This window comes from Hakea prostrata, unplaced genomic scaffold (genome assembly GCF_041222555.1).
Source record: "Hakea prostrata isolate BN-2017 unplaced genomic scaffold, UWA_Hpros_2 contig_25, whole genome shotgun sequence".
NCBI classification, from domain to species: Eukaryota; Viridiplantae; Streptophyta; class Magnoliopsida; order Proteales; family Proteaceae; genus Hakea; species Hakea prostrata.
This window is the reverse complement of record NW_028291144.1, coordinates 356,677-369,324: the sequence shown is the minus strand read 5'-3', so window position 1 is coordinate 369,324 and position 12,648 is coordinate 356,677.

Below are 12,648 nucleotides of genomic sequence, written 5' to 3'. Positions count from 1 at the left end.
CACGATCAATCATGAAAGCAGAAACTTTTCATCCTCTTGATTCATGAGGATCTGGTTGTACCCCGAATATGCATCCATGAAACTTAATGTTTCATATCCAGCAGTGGCATTTGTTAAAAGATCTATCTGGGGTAACGGATAACAGTCTTTTGGGCAAGCCTTGTTGAGATCTGTGTAATCCGTACACATTCTCCATTTTCTATTCGCCTTTTTGACCATCACCAAGTTGGCCAACCATACTGGGCATTTGATGGGTTCAATGAACCCAGAGTTCTTCAACTTTTCAACTTCGCTCCTGATGGCTTCGTTCTTTTCTATAGAGAAGTTTCTCCTCTTCTGAATAACTAGTTTTACCTTTGGATCTATCGAAAGTTTGTGCTCTGCTACTTGCCTATCTATTCCCGGTATATCCTCCGTAGACCATGCAAACACATCACTGTTTTCCTGAAGGAAAAACTTCAGTTCCGTCTTGAATTCCTCTAGCCGCTCAGATCCGATATGAGTAGTTCTTTTTTCATTATTAGGATATAGCTGGATTCTCTCCAATTTCTCTACTGGCTCAGGCCTTTGCATTTCTGTTTCATCCCGATCGTCCCGTATCTCTATTAGCAATGTTGTGGCCTTCCTTGGGCCCTCCTTATCTTTTAGTTATGCCACGTAGCACTGTCGGGAGACTCTTTGGTTAGAGGAAACCTGACCGATTCCCATATTAGTTGGGAATTTTATCTTCAGGTGCTTTGTCGAAACTACAGCACCAAACTTTGAAAGGGATGGCCTGCCGAGGATGACATTGTAAGCCGGAAGTTCTCGAACCACCAAGAAGTTCACTCGAATAGTAGCTTCTTTGGGGAAACTTCCAACTGATAAATCCAGTTGTACCGATCCTTTGGCTATAGCTGATGATCCAGCAAAGTCGTAAAGATGCGTAGATGATGGTTCCATTAGATCCTCTTCGACTTTCAGCTTTTGATAAGCCTCATAAGATAAAAGGTCTGCAGCAGACCCTGTGTCAATCAACACTTTGTGCACCTCCCGGCGTGCGATTTCTACTTTGATGACTATGGCGCCATCGTGAGGTATACATACGTCTCGTTCATCTTCTTCACCGAAGGTGATGGAACCCTCACCATTTGGTCTCTTCTGCTTCTGGGTTTCTCCAGTTCCAATGAACTTGGATTTGGCTTTCTTTTTTCGGAGTGACTCAGGTTCGAGTCCTCCAAATGTTGTCAGTATGAGTGATCAAGTGGCATCGATCACTTCTTTGCCCTTCTTAGATTGAGGAGCCTCGGTTGGCCATTCCCGACTTACTGAACACTCCCTTTTGTCACCGGTTCCTCATGGTTCTGTCTGTCTCCCTTTAACGAAGCTGGATAGGTGACCTTGCGATATTAATCTCTCGATATCGGCCTTCAAATGCTTGCAATCATTAGTATAGCGATCGTAGTCCTTATGGAAACGACAATACTTCTCCCTGTTTTGCTCCCCAGGCTTTGTTGGAAGCTTCGGTGGCCATTTTAGGATATTCTACCTCTTGATAACATTTAAGATGTCTGCCCGAGGAGTATTCAAAGGTGTATACTCGCTTTGATCGGGAGAGTTTTGTCGCCACGCCGAACAAGGCCTTCCAACTCGATCCCGAACATTTTGCTTCGGCTTTTGCCCTTTCTCGGGAGATTTTTGTTCTTTTGCAGGGGCCTTAGTGTCTCCCTAACGTGCATCCAGGATCTTCATTACCTCCGCTTGCTTTTGACACCTTTGCACCAGTTCAACATAGGTGGTAGGCATGTTTTGAAGTAATAATTCCAAGAGTCTTCGCTTGGTGAGTCTGGTGAACAGGGCAGTTTTAGCTACATGTTCACCTACATTCTCAATTTCCATTGTGACCCTGTTGAATCTTTTCAGGTATTCCCGAATTGATTCACTTTTCCCTTGTCTGATGGTGAACAAGGTCTCCTCGGTCTTCTTTCCCTTTTTAGATTCAGAGTTCTTCGATCTTAGATCTATTTTTCTAGAAGTTTTGTACATGCTTTCCATGATTTCTCTATTAGATTAGTAATCTATCATTCTTTACTTTTCCCTCCATGAATTTGCCATGATTTCTCCAAGAACCCTGACTGACCTATTTATGGTAAGTTTTATTTCCTAATCTGTGACTTTAGGACTTGATGTTGTTAGGGTTTTGAATTTCTCTGTAGACCAATACACTGTCGTAGCATTCCCTTCTTGTTTGGTGGCAATTCGAATCAAAAAATTCGGATTTCGGATTAGAAATCTTTGATTTTGTCTGTCACTAACTCTATTGGTCGACTGAGTCAGTAGACCAATCAATCGACTAATGAGGACAGTAGCCTCTGTTTTGATTTATGTTTGGTTGATTTGATTCCTACCTTCTGAAGTTCCTTCCTAATAAGGTATATATATTGTCTAGGATCCTCTTTTCAAGATTAGGAAAGATCTTCCTTGATTCTTGGGATTCTTTGCAAATTATTTAAGGTAAGGATAGTTATTTCTTTAATTACATAGGTTGCATGATTTAGTTTCCATATTTGAATATTTCTGATTTATTTCCATAAATAGATTCTTATATTTATGCACTACTGATGCAACTACCTAATTACAGTAGCATTACTTGTTTACCTTATTTAGTTTATGTATGACTTTACTTGCCAATTATGTATGAGTTGGATCATGTTATTGATTACTTTCCATATGGGGAGTTACTATACTTGTGATATGATTGATTAATGATTGTGACTGATTAGGTATGGTTTGGGAAGGAGAGGTGTCCTTTTGACACTTCTGTCCTTGGACATCAATGGGAATATTATGGGATGTTTCCGGAGATGCCCTTTGACACCTTCCTAAACTATTGGTTGTCATACCTAGGACTGTCTAGCAGTGTTTGTCTAGGATGTCCCTGTTATATCAGACCCTAGTCGGAGGGGTATTGAGACCGAACAATCGTGGTAGTAATGGGGATTTGTGGGCACTCAAGACCGGTAACCCATCCGTGAGAGGACATGAATCACATTGCGGTTACCTTTTTGGGCCATTTATTGGTAGGGTTGCATATGGATAGACTTGGGCTCATGGGAGCTCAAGACTGGTAACCAACTCGTGAGAGGACATGAGAGCTTCCCGTTTACCATATGTGGGTGACCAATAGGGTTGATGAGTCCGTAGTCAGGGACTATGAGGACTCTAGTGTGAAGGAACCAGAAAGGATCGCCAGGGGCGAGGAATGGACATATTTGGATCTGACTTGATATAGCTAAGTAGAAGACTTACATTTGGATAGGCTTTACCTTGACATGCGCAAATACTTAGACTAATGGTGATGTGAGAGAGAGGTGACCTAAACCCCAGCCATGGAATGTCCTGAGGGATGCTGGACCCACTACCAAACGGCATTGTGTGATGAGACCTTCCTAAAGAAGTATGGTGCTATGAATTAAAGCATCTCTGCCAATAGAGACCAGCATACCTAGAGTTAGATTCATACATTCATTGTTTGTCTCATACCATAATGCATTCATGTTTGCTTTGAAATCCTGCCATTTATGTTATTATGGATTTAAGTGCCTTACTGGGTTTCTTTTGAAACTCACTTCTTTTATACTATGTCTTTGTTAGATTTCTCTACAAGGCTCGAGTATTATGACTGCACATACGAAGAAGCGTAGGAAGAGGAGACATATTTCCAAGAAGGTGATTGCGGTTATGATGATTACCTTGAGATTCCTCAAGTGGTCATGCTGCGTACAATGCTTAGTCCATTGATAGAATGGAAGCGTCCCTATGCTATTTTTGAGCTTTACACTTATAGAGATGTTCTCTATAAGATTGAAAACGATTTAGTTACTGATGTTACATCTTTTTGGGATTAGTTGTAGTGCCTCCCCGTTCCCCTTTTTGCCACTTTCTTTCCGCTATTTTGGTATTGTGAGTTTCCGCCTCACTTTACCGTTGACTTGACATTTTCTTCTATTTGTTCGCACTCTGATATGATATAATCTATTTCTTATCCTTATTTGGATCTTTTATTATATATTTGCACATTGATTATTATGTTCATGATTATGTTATTTGTCACATCCCCCCAGTTGGTACCCTAACTGGCATACCCGGGAGTTTGATCCACAGCCCCGAAGATCAAGTATCGAGGAAATCATCCTCCCACATATACAATAACATAATCATAAACAAGAAATAATCAAGGTTTTAATATTACAAACAAAAGATTCAAATCAGGAAATGAATAATCAATATAATCAGAGTGCGGAAATGATACCAGATGTAATCACATCAAAAGAAGTAGAGTGAGGCGGAAACTCACTTCACAGCTACAGCGGAAATGTAGTGCATAAGTCCAAAAAGAATTACAACTGTTTCTAAAGAAAAGCAAGAAAGACAAACTAAACTTAAGAGTTTTCTATCCTATAGATGACATCTTCAAAATAGTGGACTTCGTCAGTCCAACATAGATGTTCCATCTCTACATTACGTCTAATCGTAGTACGTAATGTGATCGCTCGAGGGATCATCAGGGTAATCTTGATTGTCGCCAACACCTTGAGTGTAGTACGCTTCATCGGCTTGCGCTTCATCATACTGGTCCTTCATAGTAGTCAGTACCTGTAGGATAATCTAACAAAACATTGTACAAAAAGGAATGAGTTTCGAAAGAAACTTAGTAAGGCAAGTTAATTCATAACATCATAAATAACATGCGGCAAATCATAACAAGATGCAATGCAGTATGAAACAAATAATGTATGTATGCATCTAAACTCTATGGATGCTGGTCTCTATTGGCAGACATGCTTTAAGTCATAGCACCGTACTTCTTTGGGTAGGTCTCATCTCACAACGCCTGTTGGTAGTGGGTCCGACATCCCTCAGGACATTCCACGGCTGGGGGTTATGTCACCACTCTCTCACATCACCATTGGTCTAAGTACTGGCACATGTCAGGGTTAAGCCTAGCCTAATGCAACTCATCTACTCAGTCACATCAACTCAGTTCCAGATACGTCCATTCCTCGTCCCTGACGATCCTTTCTGGTATCCTTCGCACTAGAGTCCTAATAGTCCCTGATTACGAACTCATCAACCCTATTGGTTATCCACATGGTAAATGGGAAGCTCTCATGTCCTCTCATGTGTTGGTTACCGGTCTTGAGGGCCCATGAGCCCAAGTCTATCCATATGCAACCCTCCAATAAATGGCCCCCACAATGTGATTCTCGTTCTCTCACGGGTTGGTTACCGGTCTTGAGCGCCCATGAATCCCCACTGCTGCCACGAGTTGTTCGGTCTCAATACCCTTCCAATTTAGGTTTGATATGATGGGGACATCCTAGCCAAACACTGGTAGACAATCCTAGGTATGACACCAAATGATTCGGGAAAGCGTCAATGGGCATCATCGGAGAACATCCCATACTATTCCCTCCGATGTCCAAGGATAGAAGTGTCAAAAGGACACTCCCCAATCCCAAACCATACCTAATCAAACACATTCTCAGATCAGTCATGACATACACAATCAACAGTTCATCATATAAAAGAGAATATAAAGTCATGATCTAATCATTAAATAATATAATAATAAGCAATTCATATAAGCTTGAATATTGAAAAAGAAAACATAAGTGAAGTGCTACTGTACGTATAGTAGTATATCAGAAGTATAAAATACAAGAACAGTACATAAACTTAGAGTTTCATAAAGTATAAACTCAAGAGTATGCGATCTATGTTATTATGAAATAACTGTCCTTGATTATCGCCGAAGATAATCCAAAGATCAAAGAGAGTAACTCCAAACTTGGCAAATAGACTCCTAACAATCATAGATACAACATTAGGAAAGATACCTAAAAGATCAAAGAGCAAACGAATCGAATCGGGTGAAAAATGAAGCTACTTCCTCCTTTGGTCGAGTGCTTGGTCTCCTGACCCAATCAACCAAGCAAATCAGTACGGAAATGTAAAGACTGATTTGGTCATAACTCCTTCGATTGAAGTCGGATTGATCCAAGATTTGAAGGGGAACTTCCTAGAATGTATTAGAACTATATGGGAAGGTAAAATCATCAAGTCAAGGTCAAGTGATGGGTTCTTGATTTGAACCAAGAAACTAGGGTTTCAACCTTATGGCTCTCATGAAAAGGTTATGATCACAGGATGAAAGGGAATAAATTGCTTGGCCAAAAATAACAAGAAAATCATTGAAAATCAAGTTTAGATTAATCTAAACCTTGCCCATGAGGTTTCCCTCGCATGGGAGGTTACCAAAGGTTTCCAGAAAGATCATACAAGGTCAGGGTTTCAAGAAAATATTCAGGCTAGGGTTAAGATCATGATGATGATCATAGATGCTAAAGAATAGAATGAGATCATGAAGGGATGGTTGCAAGGATGCAGCATCATCTTCCTAATCTCAATCAAGAATAAGATTAAAGAAAAGAAATTCGTAATGTCGAAGTGATTACTAACCTTGAATTGGCAGATCAAAAATGAGAGGCTTCAGATCTGTAGAGGAATCGTTCGAATCACCAGAGAGAGTTTTGGAAAGGTCTTCCCATGTTCACAAAGTGTTTAGGAGGCAGCCGTAACTAAGAAACACGAAGTAGGGTTTAAATAAAAGTGAAAACCCCTAAAATTGCATTTTCTTGGATTTAGCAAACCTTTGGTCGAGTGCTTGGTCGACTGGCCCAGTCGACCAAGCAGAACAGCAAGGCCAAAATAGGGAAACGGAGAATCAAATGGCTCTAAACCTCAAGGGCTTTTGCACACATATCAAGTGACATACCTAGGGTATAGAAATGCCTTCAAACCAGGTTAGATAATACTCCAAGTCCTTCAACTAATCTCATTTTCAGACAGGTGCAGCCTTCTTTCTAGATCAGCACAGGCTTCAAAGATTTGAACTCCACCATCAATATACATGGGTTCAAAGTCAAACACCATGTCTTCTACTGAGATGGCCCACAGCTGGCTATTTCCTTTACTCCGGGTCTTCGGACCTAAAAGAACCGGGTTTCTGGTCAAGGTTAGGGTTAGGTTAGGGCTGGATTTCACATTCCCCCCTCCTTAAAAGAAATTTCATCCTTGAAATTGAGAGCGTACTTGAATTTCCAAAAAGGTGGGGAAACTTCTCCTTCATGTCTTCTTCCTTCTCCCAAGAACCTTCTTTAGGGGTATGGTTCTTCCAACGAATCTTTACCAAAGGGATGGTGCGATTCCATAGCTGCTTGTCCGTCTTATCAAAATTTCAGCTGGCTCTTCATCATAGGTAAGATCAGCACTAAGTCCTTGAGGCGCTTGCTGTAGTATGTGTTCTGGATTCTCAATGTATTTCCAAAGCATCAAAACATGAAACACATTATGCACTGCAGCAAGAGATGGAGGCAAGGCCAAACGATACGCAATAGGTCCAACCTTTTCCAAGATCTTGAAGGGTCCAATGTAATGAGGGCTAAGCTTTCCTTTGACATTGAATCTCATTACACCCTTCATAGGTGAAACCTTCAAGAAAACCTTCTCTCCAATTTGAAATTCCAAATCGGTCCTTCTCTTATTAGCATAAGATTTTTGTCTTGATTGAGTAGACTTAATCCTTTCTCTAATCATATTGACCATTGCGCTAGTAGCTTCAATCATCTCCGGGCCTAAGACTTTCCTTTCACCGGTCTCAGTCTAATACAAGGGTGTCCTACAAGTGTTACCATACAAAGCCTTGAACGGAGCCATGCCTATAGTTGCTTGATAACTGTTGTTATAGGAAAACTCAACAAAGCTAAGTGTTCATCCCAATTTCCACCCATATCCACTACACAAGATCTAAGCATATCTTCCAAAATTTGAATTGTCCACTCAGATTGTCCATCGGACTGTGGATGATGAGCTGTACTCAAGTTCAATTGGGTTCCCAAGGCTTTTTGCAAACTGTTCCAAAACATTGAAGTGAACCTAGGATCACGATCAGACACAATACTTACAGGCACACCGTGCAGACGAACTACATTATCCACATATAGCCGAGCTTGCTTATCCAAAGTATGAGTGATCTTCATAGGAATGAAATGGGCTGATTTGGTCAACCTATCAACGATTACCCATACAGTGTCATTACCTTTACTAGTCCAAGGCAAGCTAGTCACGAAGTCCATAGAGATATCTTCCCACTTCCAACTAGGAATAGGAAGGGGATGAAGTAATCCAGATGGGGGTTGACGAACAACTTTCACATGCTGGAAAGTCTCACACTTGGCAACAAAATCATCAACTTTCTCTTAAGTCTTTATACATCTTGGTGCTTCCAGGGTGTATTGTAAAGATTGACTGGTGTGCTTCCTTCAAAATCTCTTTCTTGATTCCTTCATCAGCAGGCACACAAAGTCTACCTCTAAACAATAAGGCACCATCCATAGATATACCAAAATCAGGATCCGAATCAGGATTCAAGGAAATCTTCTCAATCTTCTCTTTAAATTCCAGATTAGAACCTTGCAGAGCAACAATTCTGTCTCTAAGGGTGGATCTCGCCATCGTAGCAGACAAAACAACTTCCGAACCTTCAGGGACAACTTCCAAACCAAAATTCGAAATCGAAGACAATAGAGGTTGACTCAGAGCATTCAATTCTAACGCCTTCTTCTGACTTTTCTTGCTAAGAGCGTCAGCAACCACAATTGCCTTACCAGGGTGATATTGAATATCACAGTCATAATCAAAGACCAATTCCAACCATCTTCTTTGTCTCATATTTAACTCCTTTTGGGTAAAGAAGTACTTCAAACTTTTATGATCTATGAAAATAGCGATTTTCTCACCATAGAGGTAATGTCTCCAAATCTTCAAAGCGAAGACAACAGCGGCAAGTTCTAAATCATGAGTGGGGTAGTTCCGCTCATAATCCTTCAATTGCCGAGAGGCATAGGCTACGACTTTACCATGTTGCATCAACACGCAACCTAAACCAATCTTCGACGCATCAGTGTAGACTGTCAAACCACCGGAATTATCAGGTATAGTTAAAACCGGGGCACTTGTCAATCTATCCTTCAATTCTTGGAAATTCTTCTCACATGCGTCAGACCAAACAAACTTCTCTTCCTTTCTAGTTAGCTTAGTCATAGGAGCAGCCAACCTAGAAAAATTCTCAATAAACCTTCTATAGTATCCTGCCAAACCAAGGAAACTTCTTATTACCGTTATAGTCTTCGGTCATTCCCAATCAGCAACTGCTTGTACCTTTTCGGGATCAACACGAATACCTTTAGCAGAAACCACATGGTCGAGGAATACTACTCTCTTGAGCCAGAAATCACACTTGCTAAACTTAGCATAAAGCTTCTTTTCTCGTAGTCTTTGCAAGGTGAAATCTAGATGTCTTGCATGCTCTTCTTCATTCTTTTAGTAAATCAAAATGTCGTCGATGAAAACTATCACAAATTTATCAAGCACATCATGAAATTCTCAGTTCATGAGGTCGATGAACACAATAGGAGCATTAGTTAAACCGAAAGGCATAACTCGAAACTCAAAATGACCATACCTTGTTCTAAAAGCCGTCTTGAAAGTATCACTTGACTTCACTTTCAATTGGTGATATCCAGACCTTAAATCAATCTTCGAGAACACTACTCCACCTTTCAACTGATCAAAGAGATCGTCTATTATGGGCAACGAATATCTATTCTTCATGGTCAACTTGTTCAACTCACGGTAATCAATGTACAGACGCATACTACCATCTTTCTTCTTAACAAACAAGACAGGAGCTCCCCAAGGCGAAACACTAAGTTGAATGAAAATTCTATCCAAGAATTCTTTCAACTGCTTTTGCAACTCAACCAACTCAATAGGAGCCATTCTATATGGAACCTTAGATACCGGGGCAGCACCAGGGATTAGATCGATTGAAAATTCCACTTCTCTATCAGGTGGCACACCTGACAGATCCTCAGGAAAGACATCAATGAAGTCACATACAATGCTAACTTCTTCTACTTTCTTTCCTTCCTTAACCTTTCCTTCAGATGGCAAACCTTCAACTAATGCATATACTTGCATCAGTGCAAACAATGTCTTCTTACCAATTCTTCCTTTCTCGCCTTGGAATTCAAAATTTGAACTTCCACTAATCCGAAACTAAATTCTCTTCGAAGAACAAAGATTACAGCATTATGGGTAGTCAACCAATCAATAACCAAAATGATATCAAAATCCTTCATATCCAAAAGTACCAAATTGGCTTGGTTGCCAAAATCCAGAGCTCTGACCTACAATCCTAGGCTGAAAAGTAGGAGTAGGGTATGGCATAGGTCTCACAAAGCGTCAATCAGTTTGATCCACAAATCCAAAATTCCTTGGCTGCCGGGGTCTTTGCACTCTAGCATTCTCTTTCTCAGTTTCTTCCAGCTTCTTGGCATTCTGCACCACCTGTGCATAGCATTCAATAGGTTGAATAGTGAGATATGCCCTGATTGCAGGTGGCAATCCCTTGAAGAATTTCTTCGCTTTGGCAATCTCAATCTTCAAAGAGTCAAGCAAAGAAGTGAAGCTCCTCAAACTTTTGTTGGTATTCCAACACCGACAAAGATCCTTGAGTCAAAGCCATAAACTCAGCTTCCTTCGCATCTTGCACAGCTTTAGGGAAGTAGTTCTTACAGAAAGCTTCCTTGAAAATTTCCCAAGTTAATCCACCAGTATGCAAAGCTTCTAAAATAGGACGAGTGGAGGTCCACCAAGCGTCAGCTTCGTGTGCAGCTTCTGGTCAGCAAACAAAATTTTCTGGGCTTCAGTACATTGCAGAGGACGAAGCTTTTTCCAACTCACGTAGCCACTTGTTAGGAAACAAGGCATCTTTGGATACTCCCGTGAAGCTGGGAACTTGAAGCTTCAGAAAACTTTCCATTAGACGAGTATGAGGAGTTCCGGCTAATCCTCGCACATTCGGGACTACGGCATGAGGAATTCCGTTAGCACCGGCATGAGTATCATTATGCAGAGTCATGAAACCGGTCATCATCTAGTTGAACTGGGCTGCTTGTTGCTGCATCATATTGCCCATAATGTTGGCAATATCATGGAAGCTTCCGATGTTCGGGGCACCGGGCACATTAGGAGTACCTTGGTCACCAGTGTGGGTCTGTTGATCATGACCACCGATTGGTATCTCGTCACTTCCGTGACCACTGGATTCACCACGCCCACTTCTTAACGTAACTATACTACAAAACTCAAAAACACCGAATTTCGAAGTTTCGACACAATCCAAAAGTCCAAATGATTAAAAATCTTAAATCATGCTTAAATACATCCATTTAGTCATCAAATATGCAATCATTGGACAAAAATCACTTTTTTTTAATTCATCAAAAATTGGAGCTACTGGGTCCTTTGGTCGAGTGCTTGGTTGACTGCCCAGTCGACCAATGAGTCTACCAAAGCTCACAGCACTCGAAAAATAGGTTTTAAGTGCCAAAACCCATTCCAAACACACTTCAAACCTTGCATACTTGAGAGGGAACTCCAGAGGAGTAGTGCTAAAGCATTCCTAAGAGTTTTCCAAGTAGTTTGGTGCTTCAACAACAACACTACAACACTCATTCAACTTCACACAAGGTAAATCATTCTTTTCTCCTCAAGTTCATCTTCTCATGCTTGCAATTCATCCAAAAACCATGTTTTACTTGTGTCTATTGCTAGAAATCATGCTTAAGAACACTTAGAAACATGTTGCACTAGTTTTTAGCACAACACCATGCTTAGACAACAAGTTCTAACACAATCTTGCAATTTCACATCGCTTTCGTACCAAAATCGTTAACTTTAGAAAAATTTCGATTTCTCAAAAACCCCTTGGAGTTTTCGCACGAAATCAAATGCTACATGCTCAAAATGATATTGTGAATGTGAACATGTAATTTGATCTTACCAATTTCAAAAATTGGAAAAATTTTCAAAAATCCAATTTTGACCTAAATCCAAAAATCCCCAAATTCCTTCTTGCTGAATTTTCAACTTTAGACTGAGATTTCGATCGATTTCCTCCAAATAAACTTCATAGACATGCAATTCCAAGTATTGCGCACATGCTAGTGTGTTCAAATTGCATTTTCCCCAATTTTTCAATTTTGATGAAAATTACGAAAATGCCCTTCTAGCTAAATTTTCGAAACAATACTAACATGCAACATCCTTTGTCTTTTCCAACATACTTTCTACCATGCAGAGAGGTGGACGAGGTCGAGGCAGGATAGTAGGAGCTAGGCGAGGCAAAGGTCAAGTTCCAGCTCAGCCTAGAGCAGAGGTCATACTACTCGATCGCTTCGACACACCACAAGCAGAGTTCCTGTACGAGGCATACTTCGAGTACTGCCGCATGGAGTACGGCCAACTTCTTCATTTGCGAGAGCTTCAAGTTTTCAGGATCCGACAACGATTTGACACTCAGGCATGGACCCACCTTTTCACGGTGGACTTGCCCGTTTATCCTAAGCTTGTGAGGCTGTTCTTCAGCAACCTCATGTCTGTCGAGGAGGTCAGAGGACAGGGCTGTCCTTTCAGACTCATCATGAGAGCAGGGTTAGAGAGACAGAGATCCACTTCTCTACTAGGGATCTGGCACACATT